This window comes from Trematomus bernacchii, unplaced genomic scaffold (assembly GCF_902827165.1).
Source record: "Trematomus bernacchii unplaced genomic scaffold, fTreBer1.1, whole genome shotgun sequence".
Taxonomy (NCBI): domain Eukaryota; kingdom Metazoa; phylum Chordata; class Actinopteri; order Perciformes; family Nototheniidae; genus Trematomus; species Trematomus bernacchii.
This window is the reverse complement of record NW_022987532.1, coordinates 70,561-89,663: the sequence shown is the minus strand read 5'-3', so window position 1 is coordinate 89,663 and position 19,103 is coordinate 70,561. Positions and strand designations below refer to the sequence as shown.

Sequence of the window (19,103 nt, the reverse complement as noted above, 5' to 3'; positions counted from 1 at the left end):
TTCACTGACTCTCTGTTACTGCTGGAGATCTCACATGTTCACTTTGTGATTGAACCTCATTTATATTCATTAATAACTTCCATCCATAGAGTTGTACATGTCCTTATATTCATATTTCATTTTGAAAAGTAAGAAGTAAGAACTGCAGACATACATGTTGACTGTTTCTTAAAGTAACTGTAATAGATGTTAGTTGTAAAAAGTAAATCTAAGTATTTAATATTTAGTAAACGATAACGTCTGAATAAAGGTCATCTGAAGTCATTTTAGTTTTACATGATAAAGTTCACTTTCTGAAGTAGACAGATGTTTCTGTTCAGATTCATTTAAATGTTGAGTAACATCTGATTGGATTATAAACAGATTCTTATCCTCATCATGTTTTCTTTATTCAGACTGAAGGAGTGCAGGTTGTCAGAGATCAGCTGTTCTGCTCTGGCCTCAGCTCTGAAGTCCAACATCCATCTGAGAGAGCTGGACCTGAGATGGAACTACGTTCTGCAGGATTCAGGAGAGAAGCTGCTGAGAGATCTTCTGGAGAGCCCAGACTGCAGACTGGAGACCCTCAGGTCAGTAAGGGGTCTCTGCTGGTTCAGCAGTATTGTATGAAACACAGGGAGGTGTTTCTCTCACTGGGGAATCACAACAGATCAGTGATGTTACCCACTGACTGCAGGCTCTTTCATTCTTCCATCAACTATAGAAGGCCAGCTGAAAATGCAAAGCCACATTTAGTAAGTAATCAACTTTCCACCAGACATATGGGATTTGACAGAAGAGTGGAAAAGGTAGTCTGTTTTTGATGGGATGTTTTGAGCTCCTTGACTAATGACTGTTACTTCCTGTAATGCAGCTGAGAGCTGTGGCAGTCAGTCGTAGTGTTTGCAGAGAAGATATGATGGGATGTAAAGCATGAGATCAGTCAGGACTCTGAAGCTGACTCAAAGAACAAACACTTATTTTAAACTGGATCCATAACTGTTGGATTGTGTTCATCCCTACAGGATCAGAGGTCATGAGACGATCAGAGCCAAGATCCAGAAGAACTGTGAGTACTGAATATCCTCCATTCATCAAGATATGAAACTCTTTCATGGAGCATGTCCTCAGAGGAAAACAACACTCTTGTTTCTCTCTCTTCATCATTTTGGCTGTTTCTCTCCATGTTTTATCATCATTATCATTATTCTCTCTCTCTTTCCTTCTCCTCTCAGGTGACAGGAAGTGAAGACAGACTGAAAGGTGAGAGGTCGTACCAACTGAAGTTTATTTATTGAGGTTTCACCACTGAACAACATGTAGTTATTGCTCAGTGTTTTTCTGGGATTCAAATCTGCAAACTCAGGTTTGATTTGTTCTCAGTTTATTTATAACGGGGCGAGTTTGAAGCACTCAGATCTTGTACTTGAGTAGAAGTAGAAGTACTCAGATCTGGTACTTGAGTAAAAGTAGAAGTACTCAGATCCATGGGCGTAGGAAGCATCCTGAATGTGGGGGGGACATTTTTAACGGGGGGTGTGGGGGCGAAAAAATATATAGATTTCCTGTATTCTGGTGCATTTTAACAGGTGGTTTGATACTTTTATGTGGCTATACTAGCATGAGGGAAATGATGGGTACATTTTGTAATTTCATCCAGTAGTAAAGAAAGGAAACATATTTGATTATTAATTCAGAGCTGTCTTTGAATTAATAAAAAGCAGTTTAAATGCCCATTTTTTTATACAACAATAAATATTTGTGAGTGCATTGAGAGATATTGTTGTGGAGAGTCATTTATATATAAATCGCAAAATACATTTGTGAATCCTTCTGTGAGCATTTATTAATATTGAGACTGATCTGACTCCATACAGATGTTAAGTTCACCTAGGAATGGTATCATTGACTTAAATGTTCAAATAAATGTTGCTCTTCTGTCTATATTGGTCATATGATGCCCCTTGACTGAAATGTTTCCCGTTCAATATCCCCACTGATTTCCTTAAAATCCTGGGATGAGAGTCCACATCACAATTTACTCTCAACTGTCATTTCCCTTTCATCACTCACCTCAGCAATGGACCTCTCTCCACTGTCCCTGCATTCTGCCTCTGACTCACTCTCAAGTGCCTAGATGTCAAGAGAGGTGGTGAAGTGACAATTATTTATTGAGCAGTATACTCTTTCACATTGAATCATAACAAGTCATACTGAATGTAAATACAACTGACTCTAAAGTAAGTCCCAGTCTGTGACATTGGACATTTTGAAGACTCAAAGTCCCAAGCAGTAGGTAGACTATTCTATGTAATGTGCACAGAAAATAAATAGTTAACTGAATACTGGGATGGAAATAGCCTATAAGCACTCAGTAAAACATAAACACACACAAAAAGCTTCTGAATGATAAGAAGTATAATTAAAACATAATGCACATTACCATTTTGAGAGAGAGTACCTAAGTTAAAGAACTCAGAAAAGAATCTCTTATCGAACTGAGGCTCCAGTAAAACACACTGACTGCGTCTCTACATGGACATCAGTAAGCCGTTTATGAGTATTATCCCGGTTATGATCATATTGGGGATATGGTGTTTACATGAGCACAGAGAGATCGGGTTATTCATGTTCCCTGTTTACATGATAAATACTAGTAACCTGGCATTTCGATGCCTTTTCTCATCTAAACTATTCAGTATTTGTATCTCTCTATCATGACATAAAGACGAAACTCCTCTCCAGAAGTGAGACGCCGCCATCACTGTTAACTGATTAACTGCTACCAGCTGATGACTTACTTTCCTCTTCTTTGAAAAAAATGTTCTTATGTCCATGTTGTCTGGGGGAGAAAACATATCAAACCAAGAGATCGTCAGCTTTGATTTTCGCTGTATTAACCATTTCCTGAACATTTGGTGTGTGTGCCTTACCTCCGCTACCGGCATCGCTTCATACAACAGATCTGAGCTGTCCAACTATGACAACACTCCTTGAACATGCGCGCGCTATGTGAGAATCTGCCTTGGTACAAAGTAGCAGTGAAAACATGGTACGGAGTTTCATTGATTTGGGCATTCTCTCAATAAGCAAGTGGAATGGATTTCATTTGATAGTGAAGCACTGACACAGCGCTCTACAAAGTGCGGCGAGTGGATAGACCGATTCACGGACTTTCCGATTCACGGACTTTCCGCATAGTAAAAGTGGGGGGGTCTAAACTAATCATTTGAAAAAGTGGGGGGGACTTGTCCCACCCTCATATAATGGCTGCGACGCCCATGCTCAGATCTGGTACTTGAGTAAAAGTAGAAGTACTCAGATCTGGTACTTGAGTAAAAGTAGAAGTACTCAGATCTGGTACTTGAGTAAAAGTAGAAGTACTCAGATCTGGTACTTGAGTAAAAGTAGAAGTACTCAGATCTGGTACTTGAGTAAAAGTAGAAGTACTCAGATCTGATACTTGAGTAAAAGTAGAAGTACGCAGATCTTGTACTAGAGTAAAAGTAGAAGTACTCAGATCTGGTACTTGAGTAAAAGTAGAAGTACTCAGATCTGGTACTTGAGTAAAAGTAGAAGTACTCAGATCTTGTACTTGAGTCAAAGTAGAAGTACTCAGATCTTGTACTTGAGTAAAAGTAGAAGTACTCAGATCTGGTACTTGAGTAAAAGTAGAAGTACTCAGATCTTGTACTTGAGTCAAAGTAGAAGTACTCAGATCTTGTACTTGAGTAAAAGTAGAAGTACTCAGATCTGGTACTTGAGTAAAAGTAGAAGTACTCAGATCTGATACTTGAGTAAAAGTAGAAGTACTCAGATCTGGTACTTGAGTAAAAGTAGAAGTACTCAGATCTGGTACTTGAGTAAAAGTAGAAGTACTCAGATCTGGTACTTGAGTAAAAGTAGAAGTACTCAGATCTTGTACTTGAGTCAAAGTAGAAGTACTCAGATCTTGTACTTGAGTAAAAGTAGAAGTACTCAGATCTTGTACTTGAGTAAAAGTAGAAGTACCAGAGTGTAGGAATACTCTGTTTCAGTAAAAGTCCTGCATTCAAAATGTTCCTCAAGTGAAAGTATAAAAGTATTCTCATCAAAATATAGTGAAAGTAGCGACAGTAAAAGTAGTCATTGTGCAGATTGGTCCATTTCAGAATAATATATATGATATGTTTTATAATGATTGATCATTAAAGTGTTCTCAAAGCTGGTAAAGGTGCAGCTAGTTTGAATGACTTTGTATACTGCAGGGTAGCTTGTGGATTTACTCCAGGTGGAACTAAAGTCTGATTTAACACTTGATTATATTTCACATCATTCATCCACATCTGTGAAGTAACTAAAGGTATTAAATACATGTAGTGGAGGAAAAGTACACCATGTACCTCTGAACTGTAGTGGAGTAGAAGTACACAGTAGCATAACATACTCAAGTAAAGTATAACTCAACAGCCTGATCTATGGAAAGGTTCGTTTTTAACGGATTTAACCAGTGAAAAATAAAGTTGTAAAAAATATTAAAATAAATAACAATAAAAAAGCACAAATGTGGCGAAAAAATAATGACAATGTTATTAACGTTTATTTATTTGCAAAGTGATTTTACTCTCTGCTTTGCGCTGTTTGCTCGTAAATTGCTGAGATTTTAATGAATCACATTTTTCTAAAATAATGATGAAACTCCAGAGTTTGAACACTGAACGCCGACTGGAGTGAGACTCAGTTAAATGATGATGTGTTGGAACAGCAAATCCTCCATTTATTACTGAGAATGTATTGACGGTAGGCATCATAAACCCCTCAGCATGCTGTGTTTATGGCTGATGATCTCATGCTCTTCATCAGAAAAGCAGCAGAGAGGCTCCTCATCTCAACACACACACACACACACACACACACACACACACACACACACACACACACACACACACACACACACACACACACACACACACACACACACACACACACACACACACACACACACACACACACTCTGTCACTGTAACAATAGTGTGTGTGTTTTCTGCTGCTCTATAGAATACGGTTATTATCCTCGGAGCTCCTTCAGTGTTGGAGAGGTTTCTGTGAGCTTTGATGCAGATTGAAGTGAAGCGGGATCAGATGGAGGAGACGTACTCGCTGTGATCCATTTGAATAAAAGCATCAGCTAAATGTAATGAAATATGGAGGGCTGTGCAGGAGGCAGCTATAGTCAGTGAGTCTGTCTAAGATGAGATATGCTTTACTTCTGTCTGATGTTATCATGGAAGAGGACAGGGGCCAAAAGTGATTCTATTTATTTTAATGCAGCGATCAAAGAGGCCCTTTTCTGCTTGTTGTGGTGTTTTCTCTCTTTTAGTGTTCTCTGGGTTTTTGTAAATGGTCTGCAAAGGCTACAATCCCTGTGTTCATCATAGTGACATCACAGCTCCTATAGAGTGGCAAAGTCACGCCCATCTACTTCCGGTCCATGGGACCTTATTTCGGAAAAATTATGCATTGAAGTCAATGAAGAGAGAAAACGTATCTTTCGATCCCGTTTGAATTGTGCCATGAATTACACATATGATGTTTGTCAATCTTAAAAAATCATTTCCATGTCAAAAAAGTCACAGTTTGTCGTAAAACTGTTGAAATATAAGACTATGAAAAATACGCAACTAGAAAGACTACAAATCCCAGAGTAAGTGATGTCACAATTGTTTTCCTCCACTAAGAGATACCTAAGATCAGCACCATATAGATATAATCTATCTATATGGCGCTGGCTAAGATAAGATAACTTTAACAAGATGCCTGTGTGCTTAGTACCAGGTTGTTATCATACCAGCAATGGGTCTTGCTCGTTCTTTCGCTTCCCGTCTGATGAAAGGATCAAGTTAGCTACATAGCTAGTAGCTAGCACGTTAGTTAGCATTACAGCCTTGTCATTTGTATTAGCCTTAACATGAAGTAACATTAAGTAACCCAAAATGTTAAACAGTAAGAGTAGTAGTCATATTTTGTGAACCTTTGAATAGTACTGTCACCGGTGTGATCATTCTATAATACACAATTTAAGCCCGGGGGAGAAATGCTAACGCTAACGCTAGCATCGGCGATCTTCTCTACTTCATGCTATCTGCACAAATGGTTGACATTAAACATTAAAACGACCAGGCAGTTCAGAGAGAATCAAAGGAAGGCAGGCAGGCAGCTTTGCATGACATTCTTCAGGACGTGTTTCATTGTGGTGATAGTGAGGGTAGTCAATCGTTTTGTTGACAAGACAGTAGAAGTACTCAGATCTTGTACTTCAGTAAAAGTAGAAGTACTCAGATCTTGTACTTGAGTAAAAGTAGAAGTACTCAGATCTTGGAGTAAAAGTAGAAGTACTCAGATCTTGTACTTGAGTAAAAGTAGAAGTACTCAGATCTTGGAGTAAAAGTAGAAGTACTCAGATCTTGGAGTAAAAGTAGAAGTACTCAGATCTTGTACTTGAGTAAAAGTAGAAGTACTCAGATATTGTACTTCAGTAAAAGTAGAAGTACTCAGATCTTGGAGTAAAAGTAGAAGTACTCAGATCTTGTACTTGAGTAAAAGTAGAAGTACTCAGATCTTGGAGTAAAAGTAGAAGTACTCAGATCTTGGAGTAAAAGTAGAAGTACTCAGATCTTGTACTTGAGTAAAAGTAGAAGTACTCAGATCTTGTACTTCAGTAAAAGTAGAAGTACTCAGATCTTGTACTTGAGTAAAAGTAGAAGTACTCAGATCTTGGAGTAAAAGTAGAAGTACTCAGATCTTGTACTTGAGTAAAAGTAGAAGTACTCAGATCTTGTACTTCAGTAAAAGTAGAAGTACTCAGATCTTCTACTTGAGTAAAAGTAGAAGTACTCAGATCTTGTACTTGAGTAAAAGTAGAAGTACTCAGATCTTGGAGTAAAAGTAGAAGTACTCAGATCTTGGAGTAAAAGTAGAAGTACTCAGATCTTGTACTTCAGTAAAAGTAGAAGTACTCAGATATTGTACTTGAGTAAAAGTAGAAGTACTCAGATCTTGGAGTAAAAGTAGAAGTACTCAGATCTTGTACTTGAGTAAAAGTAGAAGTACTCAGATCTTGGAGTAAAAGTAGAAGTACTCAGATCTTGTACTTGAGTAAAAGTAGAAGTACTCAGATCTTGGAGTAAAAGTAGAAGTACTCAGATCTTGTACTTGAGTAAAAGTAGAAGTACTCAGATCTTGTACTTGAGTAAAAGTAGAAGTACCAGAGTGTAGGAATACTCTGTTACAGTAAAAGTCCTGCAAAATGTTTCTGAAGTAAAAGTAGAAAAGTATTAGCATCAAAATATACTTAAAGTAACTAAGTACAGTACTTGAGTAAATGTACTTCCCACCGCTGTAACTAACAGAAAATACACCTCTCATGATTCCCTTTATAATGTATAGTTTAAATGCATGAAAGCATATCAGAGACACACTCCTAATTGAACAGGTGTTCTACACATGGTGCCAATATGAGGCTTTAACTCAGAGGACGTATGCATGGTCACCGCTGCAGGATAATACCTCTATTGTCTGCAGAAGATATTATTCAAGCAGCTCTCCTGCTCCTCTCACGCAGAGACATATAGGACACTCACACTGTTAGGAATCATTGCAGAAGCAGATGCAGACCCAAAGGCCTGCAGCTCATTTGATCTCTGAAGTTCACACTCAGGATTATTCTATACCCCTCAGGCTGGTTTCCTGTGCTCTTCATATGTTTACTGACTCACATACATATAACACCGACTGCATGTCGAGCACACTGATGACCACAGATCAATATCAGAGCTTTGTTAGAGAGAGGAAAGCTTTGCACGTCCGCTGAAGCCTTCATACATGTGTCTTTTATCAAAAGTCAAAGTCAACTTTATTGTCAATCTTTCAGTTTGTGTGTACAGACGGAGAGATCAAAATACCGTTTCCCACCATCCCGATTACAAAAATACAAATATATATAAAAATGTGTATATCCTATGTATACACAATCAACAGACACATTTATACATATGCACACATTAAGATAAAAACACAACAATCAATAAATACAAAATAACAGTCACTTCAATATCTTTGGGAATGTCTAATGACCAATGTTTATGATGTATGAATTATATTCAGCTCAGAGAGGAAGTGGAAGGAGATATTTCGTTTAAAGAGTGCACAATGAGTTTGAGCGCTAGCCAATAGGAGCGCGAGGGTTCCGTAGTGATGTCACTATGTCCCGGAAGTAAACAAAGGAGCCCGGCGGCAGATATCATTTACCATTGTTAAAAATAACATGTGGCGGGGGCACATCAGCGTAGGAGGAAGAGCTCGTTCTTCATCTTCATCTCACCTGTCCGACTCTCTGAACCTGCCTCAGAGGGCGGGCTCTTAGACGGGCAGCAGCCAATCAGAGAGCAGAGATCAAATGACGGTTATCAGTATCCGGTAGAGGCTGCTGCTCACAGAAACATCGGATCGTCCCGCTCTAAACTTCTCTGTAGCCTCGAGTCTGGGGCGTGTTCACTCCATGGATGAAGTGCGACTACAGTCAGAGAGGATTTCCCTTTAATAATAATAATAATAATAATAATAATAATAATAATAATAATAATAATAATAATAATAATAATAATAATAATAATAATAATAATAATACACTTTATTTGTATAGCACCTTTAAGTTTCTGAATGTTTTGCTCTGTATCTCCTCCCTGTCTCCAGCAGATGTCCTCCTCTCTTCCTCCTGCTGATCACCTGCTTCCTCTCAGCCACTTCCTGTGTGTCATCGTCACTTCCTGTGTGTCATCATCACTTCCTGTGTGTCATCGTCACTTCCTGCCTTGATCCTGCAACCTGTGAGCTTAATGAGTCTTCACTGTTTTAATTAATCACTGAATGAATTGAATGTAATGGTTGGTGTTTCTCGTGTTGCTCTGCGCTCCCCTTCCTGACACATGGGGACTGATGTTTTATCTCTAATGTGCTTTGTGCTAAATGCTAGCTTTAGCGTGCTAATGCATGCTCACTGTAGTGCTGATGTTTAGCAGGGTCACTGTTTAGTGTTTGAGATCCTTTCCTGCCGTTAAAGCTCTAATACTACAGTAATGTATTCAATTAACCCTCCTGTTGTGTTGGGTCAAATCTGACCGATCTACTACTTTCATCAATCATAACTTATTTTGTTTTAGATTCGATTGCATTAAGGCTTTATGATATCCTTCACAGTAGACATTTGAACATATACAATTGCTGATCACCACTTTCATTGCATTTTGGATGATTTTTTTATTTATTTTTTATTTAATCGTTTATTTGGCAGGGACAATGCACAGTAATGAACACTTAAAACATTAAAATGTGTCAAGCGTAAAGGCCCTGACACACCAGGCAGTCACCAGAGAACTCGCCGACACCCGACACCGACAGTTCCATCGACGAGTTCTCCTGCGTCTTGGCCGTGTGTCGCACTGGAAATCACCGCAAAGACTTCAGCCGAGCACGTACGAACTGCGCATGCGTGAGTGGCAATAACTCTCCTTACCAGCAGGCGGCGGTAGTGTGTATTCGTCATTCAAAATAGGCAACAACCGGAAGACAGAGAAGAAGAACAGACTGATATAAACAAACAAATAGCGTGTGCGTTCCATTTTCACTCTCGTCCATCGAAAACATGTTTTAGAATATAAAAATACATGCATGATGAAATGAGCACATAAAGTGCAGACATACTATAAACTCACAGTTAATAGACCTGCATCTGATGATCGCAGTGTTCTGGCGGGTGTGTAGTTTATTGAGTCAGCAATGTAGTAATGGCCACTTCTTGCTAAATTTACGATGAGATGAAAAACCGGACTTGACCAAACAAATCACGGAGCTCTCAGCAGAGGACAGCCGGGGACGCTCCCGCCGATATCAGAGATGTCCCTGCTATGTGTGGGAGGTAAGAGAGGACATTTAAGGGCTATGTTTGATGTCTTTAAGTATCACCTGCTGGGGTTTAGCTGCTGTCCTGTGCCTTCTTAAATCGTTTGTTTACGTCCCTCACTTCCGTTTCGCTTCTCATTTGCTAGCTGAACAGCTGATCAGAGTGGTTTCTTGGCCCGATAGCTTGTGTCCGACACCCGGCCGATTCAACATGTTGAATCGGCCGGGTGTCGATCGTGAAAGGCCAAATAAGGCGTGTCACGGCCGAGGGTTCGGGACACACCAAATTGACTTTGGGCGACAAGGAACCCGTTTTCGCCCAACAACGCAAGACGGCCGATATCGGCCTGGTGTGTAGGGGCCTTAACAGTGCCAGATTTAGCTTTGAGCTAGTTTCCATCCGCAGTCCCTCACATTAAACATTTAAGAAAATTACATTTTACAAACATGGTAAAAACAAAATACATGATATGCAAAAAGTGCAACTTTGTAACACCCATGGTGTTCCCGGTCACAAATGACCCCATAAAGAAAAGGAATTATTAACCATCCATGGATCACACCTGGCACACGCAATACATGTTCAGTGTCTATTCTTTGTATATTTACTGCAGTGTTTCATGTATACCGGTAGTCTGATACAATATGTACAGTTTGAAAGGGTGTTAAATGAAATGTGGTGATGATGATATGAGGATTAAAACAGGACCGGTCAAATTTGACCACGAACACCAAAGTAAGGGGGGGGATGAAGACAATAGGAGTTCAGTTATATTTATCACTGCAGAGGCCAGATGATGATGCAGCAGAGCCTCATGCTAAACCTGAGAACAACAGACCGTCTACCTGCAGGAATACAAGGCTAATTAGACCCTCCAGAAAAACGCGATTATGCGATCGCATAATTTACCGCATAATCAGCTAAATGGAGCAGATTTTTAAAAGGGCGCATATTTATGAAAAGGTCGCATAATCCCCACATTTTTCCACACAAAGTTGAGGGAAAAAAAAGTTAACGTGAAGTAGTGATGTCATCAGCTCGCGCAGGTAAACAACACCGTATTGAATGTGTGGAACTCACACGAGAGAGAAAACAACAAGATCAGCGCCATATAGATTATTATATACTATTATACTATTATTATTATATACTATTATACTATTATACGGCTCTGACCAAGATGAACAAATCGAATCCATCTCATTTGCCTACGAACATTTCTGCTAAAGACCGGGCAAAGCAGTACCCCGATGTCTTGCACGAAAGTGGGGGGAAACTATTCTGCACCCCGTGCAACTGTGTGTTGGAGCATAAGAGAAAATCGACGGTGACGACCCACTTTGATTCATTCAAACATTCTAAAATGCTTTCTGCTGCTGCGGACAAGAAAGCCAAACAACTCGCGTTCACCGAGGCATCAACCTCCAAAACCCTTTTGAGGGCTACAAGAAATGAGGTGAGTAGCCTACAAGATTGAAGCTGGTCAGATAACGAACGAGTAAATGAAAACAGAATGAGGCGGAGAAGAGTGTGTGTGTGTGTGTGTGTGTGTGTGTGTGTGTGTGTGTGTGTGTGTGTGTGTGTGTGTGTGTGTGTGTGTGTGTGTGTGTGTGTGTGAGAGAGAGAGAGTGATTAAAATAGCCCATATATAAATACATAAATAACACTTTGTGATGTAGCTTGCTTCTAGTATGCTTGTTTATCATAGGAACTCTTTAAAAGGGCTCACTTTCATTCAGTAGTAGCCTAGTAACAGGGTGTGGGAGAAGAATCACCTTTTTTTCCGCCTCCCGCATATTTCGCAACTTTTCGCATATTTCCGCATATTTCGCAACTTCACCGCATAAAATCACATAAAAACCCCGCATGCATAATCAAGGATTTTAGCCCGCGTTTTTCTGGAGGGTCTAGCTAATACACCTCTTATTAAGGGTAGAAGTACAAGCTTTAGTGGAGTTCACAAAGCTCCACTGCAATGGGATTGATACGAGCACCATTTACATATCTTTAGATGAGTTTTAGATACAGAGCTTGCTACTGATATATATTGAAGCCTGTACAGCTGCAGAGGCCTTTTTAAAATAAGATATACCTTTATGGATCCTTGCCGTTTTATTTTTTAAAGATAAGATGATAAAATAGTTCCCCTTCCCTGAGACAATATATGTTTTACATTTAATTAAATGCAGTGGATTTAGGACTTATAGCCGTAACTAATTTGCACACCCTGAATGAGTGCATAATGCAACAGTCTAACAGAGACCTATACTCACAATAAGAGACCTTATTTAAAGTACAGGTATATATATTTGTATGGACTTATCAATCTCCTTACTGTGGACCCTTGCAAACCCACGGCTTGTACGTTTAGTGTTTTTAAACCGTAATAAGATGTCTCTTCTTAGTCTTTTATTCTTGCAAGTAAACAGAAAGACGGTCTTACTCTGTAGTTTTCCTCTCCTCTGATTGAGCATCTCCTTCCTGCTTCTTGTGTCCATCTTCTCTGTATTTAACCTCCATGAAGACTGATGGGTGAAGATCTTTGAGTTAGGTTTTCTTTTACTTTAGAGTGCACTCAAATCTAGACAACGTGTTTGGGAACAGATGTTATTCTTACTGTCTGAAACTCTAATCATAAAACTTATCAGGGTTTTGTGATTAAACTCCAGCGTTGTAATAATGCTGACGTCAGCGGGGCGTCGTCACGTTGCGTTTCTGATGAGTCATCCAGCTCATAACTCTAATCATCTTTAATCATCTTTAAGCAAGTCATCGCTCAGAAAACAGAAGCTCCCGTGAACCTTCAGCGATGGTTTATGTCAGGGCGGCAACTAACAACTACTTTCATTAATCTGCAGATTCTTTTCTCTATTGTTTGTTTTATCAAATAAAAAAAATAGTGAATAATGTCAATCCCAATGCGATGTCTTTTAATGACTCGTTTTGTCAGAATCAAACCCAAAGATAGGAAAACGAAGACAATAGGAGGATTAAACAACGACCATGCATATAAATACATCTCAGAAAAGAGAAGAGAAATGTATGCATGTTTTAGCTAATAGATTATTTCAAGTGACTTTTTAGTTATTAATAATCTTTGATTCTGTTAAGTTTATATACCCAAGTGTACGTTTATGAAGGTGCACCCTTTCACTTGAAGTTTTGAGTATTTCATAATGAATTAATAATTTACTGCTGTTAATATACTCGTACCACACTGTAAAAAATACTCTCTTAAAATGACCTGCAAAATGTTAAACTGCTTAAAATAAAAGTATAGAGTGTGCATTAAACTGATAAAGAAATCATTGTATTGTGTTTTATTTTTATAATGATGATTAAAATGTTAATTATAAGGGCTGTAAATCAAAAATAATATTGTGTTAACCCTTATGTTGTGTTCGGGTCTCCCGTGACCCGTTTCAAGTTAAAATTATATAATAACTACGCTCTGTTTTTTTGTATCGGAACAAGGCTTCATGATATCCTCTAACAGCTACATAAACACTACAAAACTGATTTTGACCATTTTAGCCAAGTCTGAAGGTCTCTAAAAAAAAGTGTATAATTTGGTGTTGGGGTCTGGGGAGGCCCAGCAGAATTGTTTTGGGTGACTCGAGGTCAAATTTGGCCCAATCAAGATTCATCTTTGACTTTAGACACCCCCCCCCCCCCCCCCCCAACCCCCTTCATCAACTGTAACAATAATTTAAAACTTTTTTGGGGAGTTTGTATTCTAATATTAGTTTATTATAGTCAGATAACGTAATGATCCACTGTCTTCACTATAGGGAGTATAATGAGTGAATTGAATCACATGTTTTACTTAAAGTGGACCTATCATGCTATATTTGAATAATATAGTGTAGGACCATACCTATATAAGGCATATTTATATTCAAAATACCAAACAGATCATGCATTTTAGCCATTCCTCATTTCGCTCAATTTGAAAAATGTTAGCTCTGTTTTTGCAAGGGTTGATTCTGTGAGAACAGCACCACCTACAGGCCTGGCATATGTACTACAGCGTCTCCAGCGCTTTCGAACGGCAATGGCCGTGGCTGTCTCCTCCTGATTGGTGGAGTTGGCCCAATAGCCGTAGCGCCACCGTCCTGACGTCAGGACAGTGTTCAAATCTGGATCAGTTTTTATCAGATCCGTTGCAGCCCCTTTTTTAGAGATTTGGGTATGGAGGAAAATAGAGAGGGTTGTGTTTTCTGACACTTGGTGAGTTCCCTGGAACACCGGGGACACATATTCATGTAGAAAAGACGTACAAAAGTGCATTTTGCATGATAGGTCCCCTTTAAATATGTGCTGTAATGTGTTTGGGGCCATAACATTAAATTACAACAGGATTGTACGGCTATGAATGCATTATAAGTTAGTTATGATGTAGTTAAAACAATATTGGATGATAGTAATTATTTTTGAGTGTTTTGGACTGAGATAAATCATGGGTCAAAATTGACCCATGATTTAACAAGGTTAAAACATTATATTTATATAAATTAAATGACTCTATTTGTGAAGCACCTTACATTCAAGCAATGCAGCACGAAGTCATTTAGAAACAGTAAATGGACAGAATGAACATTGAAAAAGTCAAATAAAGCACATTTCAGACCAGAAATAGAAAGAATACATTTATACATAACATAACATATTAAAATCAGTGTTTGCCGTGGCATCATAAGCTGCTGGTGGAAAACAAAAATAAAGGATCTTCAGGAAAGTCCCAGAAGGGATTTGAGGGGTTAAAACGGGGTCTTATATCCGTTTACCTCCAGCCAACTTAAAGCCTAATTAAAGGCGACGTGTTAAAGACAAAGCTCTGACGGGATGATGCAGCTCCAGGTGCATCATGGGTAGTGGAGCAGCAGGTCGGCCTTGGACTTGGCAGCAGATGGTGAGAGAGCCGGACCGAGGAGCAGCAGATCCTGCTGGAAAACACTTGTTTACCTGAAGACGCTCACTTCCTGTCTGTGAAGACATGCCTCACTGCAGGTAACCCTCACACACTTCATTACTCTCACACTCCATCTGTGTTTATTGCATGTTTAGCGGGGAAATTCTTTAATTTGGTACGTGCACTTTGCAGAGAAAGTGGTATTTGAGTCATTCCAGTAAGAAGTATTTGATGATATTAGCAGTGATATGTGTGAAGGTGTCAGAAAGTGTGTTTGTGTTTTTCAGAGAGCAGATGGACTTAAATCTGCTTTAAGTCCATCTGCTGAGAGGTTAGACCTGCAGGTAAACACGTCACTGTTTCACTCAGGTTCAAATATATATTTATACAGTTTTCTACATGATGCAAACCAGTGGAGGAAAGTGACTAAGGTATCATTTTTAAGGAGAGCAATTATTTTTTCGTCATCATTCTAAAAGCTTTGGATTTATTTTACTTTATGTACCTACATTAATATTTATGTTTATGTTTATGTAGGATCCCCATTAGCTTCATTAGCTTTACCGGCAGTGGCTCAGTCAGTAGGGGCTTGGGCTGGGAGCCGTAGGGTCGCCGGTTCAAGTCCCCGACCAGACCTAAACATGGAGTGTGGACTGCTACTTGGAGAGGTCCCAGTTCACCTCCTGGGCCCTGTCGTGGTGCCCTTGAGCAAGGCACCGGACTAGACTCCTGGTGCTAGACTCCTGGAGCTAGACTCCTGGTGCTAGTCTCCTGGTGCTAGACTCCTGGTACTAGACTCCTGGTGCTAGACTCCTGGTGCTAGACTCCTGGTACTAGACTCCTGGTACTAGACTCCTGGTGCTAGACTCCTGGAGCTAGACTCCTGGTACTAGACTCCTGGTGCTAGACTCCTGGAGCTAGACTCCTGGTACTAGACTCCTGGCGCTAGACGCCTGGTTCTAGTCTCCTGGTACTAGACTCCTGGTACTAGACTCCTGGAGCTAGACTCCTGGTACTAGACTCCTGGCGCTAGACGCCTGGTACTAGACTCCTGGTGCTAGTCTCCTGGTACTAGACTCCTGGTGCTAGACTCCTGGCGCTAGACTCCTGGTACTAGACTCCTGGTACTAGACTCCTGGTACTAGAGTCCTGGAGCTAGACTCCTGGTACTAGACTCCTGGCGCTAGACGCCTGGTACTAGACTCCTGGTGCTAGTCTCCTGGTACTAGACTCCTGGTGCTAGACTCCTGGCGCTAGACTCCTGGTACTAGACTCCTGGTACTAGACTCCTGGTACTAGACTCCTGGTACTAGACTCCTGGAGCTAGACTCCTGGTACTAGACTCCTGGCGCTAGACGCCTGGTACTAGACTCCTGGTGCTAGTCTCCTGGTACTAGACTCCTGGTGCTAGACTCCTGGCGCTAGACTCCTGGTACTAGACTCCTGGTACTAGACTCCTGGTACTAGAGTCCTGGAGCTAGACTCCTGGTACTAGACTCCTGGAGCTAGACTCCTGGTACTAGTCTCCTGGTACTAGACTCCTGGTACTAGACTCCTGGTGCTAGACTCCTGGTGCTAGTCTCCTGGTACTAGACTCCTGGAGCTAGACTCCTGGTACTAGACTCCTGGTGCTAGACTCCTGGCGCTAGACTCCTGGTACTAGACTCCTGGAGCTAGACTCCTGGTACTAGACTCCTGGTGCTAGACTCCTGGTGCTAGACTCCTGGAGCTAGACTCCTGGTACTAGACTCCTGGTACTAGACTCCTGGTACTAGACTCCTGGAGCTAGACTCCTGGTACTAGACTCCTGGCGCTAGACGCCTGGTACTAGACTCCTGGTGCTAGTCTCCTGGTACTAGACTCCTGGTACTAGACTCCTGGTGCTAGACTCCTGGCGCTAGACTCCTGGTACTAGACTCCTGGAGCTAGACTCCTGGTACTAGACTCCTGGAGCTAGACTCCTGGTACTAGACTCCTGGTACTAGACTCCTGGTACTAGACTCCTGGAGCTAGACTCCTGGTACTAGACTCCTGGCGCTAGACGCCTGGTACTAGACTCCTGGTGCTAGTCTCCTGGTACTAGACTCCTGGTACTAGACTCCTGGTGCTAGACTCCTGGTGCTAGTCTCCTGGTACTAGACTCCTGGAGCTAGACTCCTGGTACTAGACTCCTGGTGCTAGACTCCTGGCGCTAGACTCCTGGTACTAGACTCCTGGTACTAGACTCCTGGTACTAGACTCCTGGTACTAGACTCCTGGTGCTAGACTCCTGGTGCTAGTCTCCTGGTACTAGACTCCTGGTGCTAGACTCCTGGTGCTAGACTCCTGGCGCTAGACTCCTGGTACTAGACTCCTGGAGCTAGACTCCTGGTACTAGACTCCTGGTACTAGACTCCTGGTACTAGACTCCTGGAGCTAGACTCCTGGTACTAGATTCCTGGCGCTAGACTCCTGGTACTAGACTCCTGGCGCTAGACTCCTGGTACTAGACTCCTGGAGCTAAACTCCTGGTACTAGACTCCTGGCGCTAGACTCCTGGTTCTAGACTCCTGGTACTAGACTCCTGGTGCTAGACTCCTGGTGCTAGACTCCTAGTACTAGACTCCTGGCGCTAGACTCCTGGCGCTAGACTCCTGGTACTAGACTCCTGGAGCTAGACTCCTGGTACTAGACTCCTGGCGCTAGACTCCTGGTACTAGACTCCTGCTAGACTCCTGGTACTAGACTCCTGGCGCTAGACTCCTGGTACTAGACTCCTGGAGCTAGACTCCTGGTACTAGACTCCTGGTGCTAGACTGGAGATAGCCTGATGTAGCTTGTCTAGTCTATGGTCATGCTCGTCTCTTGTGTAAACTATTTGATCATAAAAATATAGTGTTTTTTTGCTAAATTGGACATTTCTGAGAAAAGTGATAACACGAGATTGCAGACGTTTCTCAACCGGAAGCCAATTTGACCAATTAAACCTTTTTAAAGTATTTCAATTTCACAATATTTCTAAGGTACTTGTAGTTATCCTGGCTCTACTGTTGACATGCTTGAATGTTTTGGTACTTTTTTATGCTCATACTTTTCTACTTTTCCCAGTTGATTTATCATTTCCAATTGAGTATAAATGAGGTTTAGGTATTAGTTATTGTTTAGCAGCCAGGAGTCTGTTGTTTACATATGAGCTTTAGGTTTTGAGAAAGGTTATTTTTTTAAGTCTATACATTTAAAAATAAAATAATTGCACCGCCACATTTACACAATATTCTCCTGCAAGTTTTTGTAGTTGAACTAGATCTGATGCAAACATGCAAATTGACGAAAAGGGATTGCTTGTAAACGTGAGACCATGCCGTTATACAGTCTGTTTCTCAGTAATCCAGAGACACTGTGTAATACTGCAGATATAGAAATACATAGAAATACAGTGTAGAAATACAATGTTCATCAGTATAGGCTCAATCAGTTTTGATAGATCAGTGGCGAGCCGTCAGGGCCCTCTAGGCCCTCTGTGAGGGCCTAAGATATTCCAAAAAATAATATTTAAAAACATTAAAAAAATATATATATTTTTTAAATATATATTTTTTTAATATTATTTTTGTTATATTTTTCATTAGTTTTACCGAAAAAAAACTTGATTTAATAAAATAACATTTCCAAATAAATAAATCCTTCGAATCTGCCTGTTCAGTCTCTGTTTGAATGTGGGTTACATGAAAGAAGCTCGTCTGGCCCTCTCTGCGATTCACAGAGGGCCCGCTATAGTAACTGAACGAGAGAGTAATGTCAAATGACAGTACAATTGACCAATCATATCTTCCCTCTAAATGGGTGGGTTTTATTATCGCGGACTAGATGACAAGTTCCGCCCGCTGTGAAACTTTTCTTGTTTCCATAGCAACAACAACTTCCTGTCAACAGCGTGAACTCGCCTTCAAAATAAAAGCATGCCAAATTACACTTAAGACATACAACTGCAACGAAAGTAACAAACACAATGCAATATCATTTTCAATGTCAAAGAACACAAATGGGGTTCACAGGTGTTGTTTTGTGTGGTAGAGGGTCGCTGTCATTGATGCGTTTTGCACCCTGGGCCGTTGTTTTGATATTCCGCTGAAGTATACGCTGTGACGTAATAACTCTTTTTTTTTCTTTTTTTCGAGGGAAGGGGTGGGGGTCAGAGGGCCTAGGTATAAAGCTCACGGCTCGCCACTGTGATAGATAATGACTTAACAGATATTTGCAGGACTTTAAACTGTTGGAGAGTATTTCTGCACTGCA

At 40.6% G+C, this 19,103-nt stretch overlaps 1 long non-coding RNA gene across 1 annotated transcript; it reads left to right on the top strand.

Moving 5' to 3' along the window:
• Positions 1-531: 531 nt before the first annotated feature.
• LOC117476123 lies at positions 532-9,170 on the top strand. The gene is made up of 4 exons (XR_004555242.1): positions 532-569; positions 1,005-1,048; positions 1,215-1,242; positions 8,713-9,170. It is a non-coding gene; the product is annotated as an uncharacterized LOC117476123 (long non-coding RNA).
• The last annotated feature ends 9,933 nt before the right edge of the window (positions 9,171-19,103 follow it).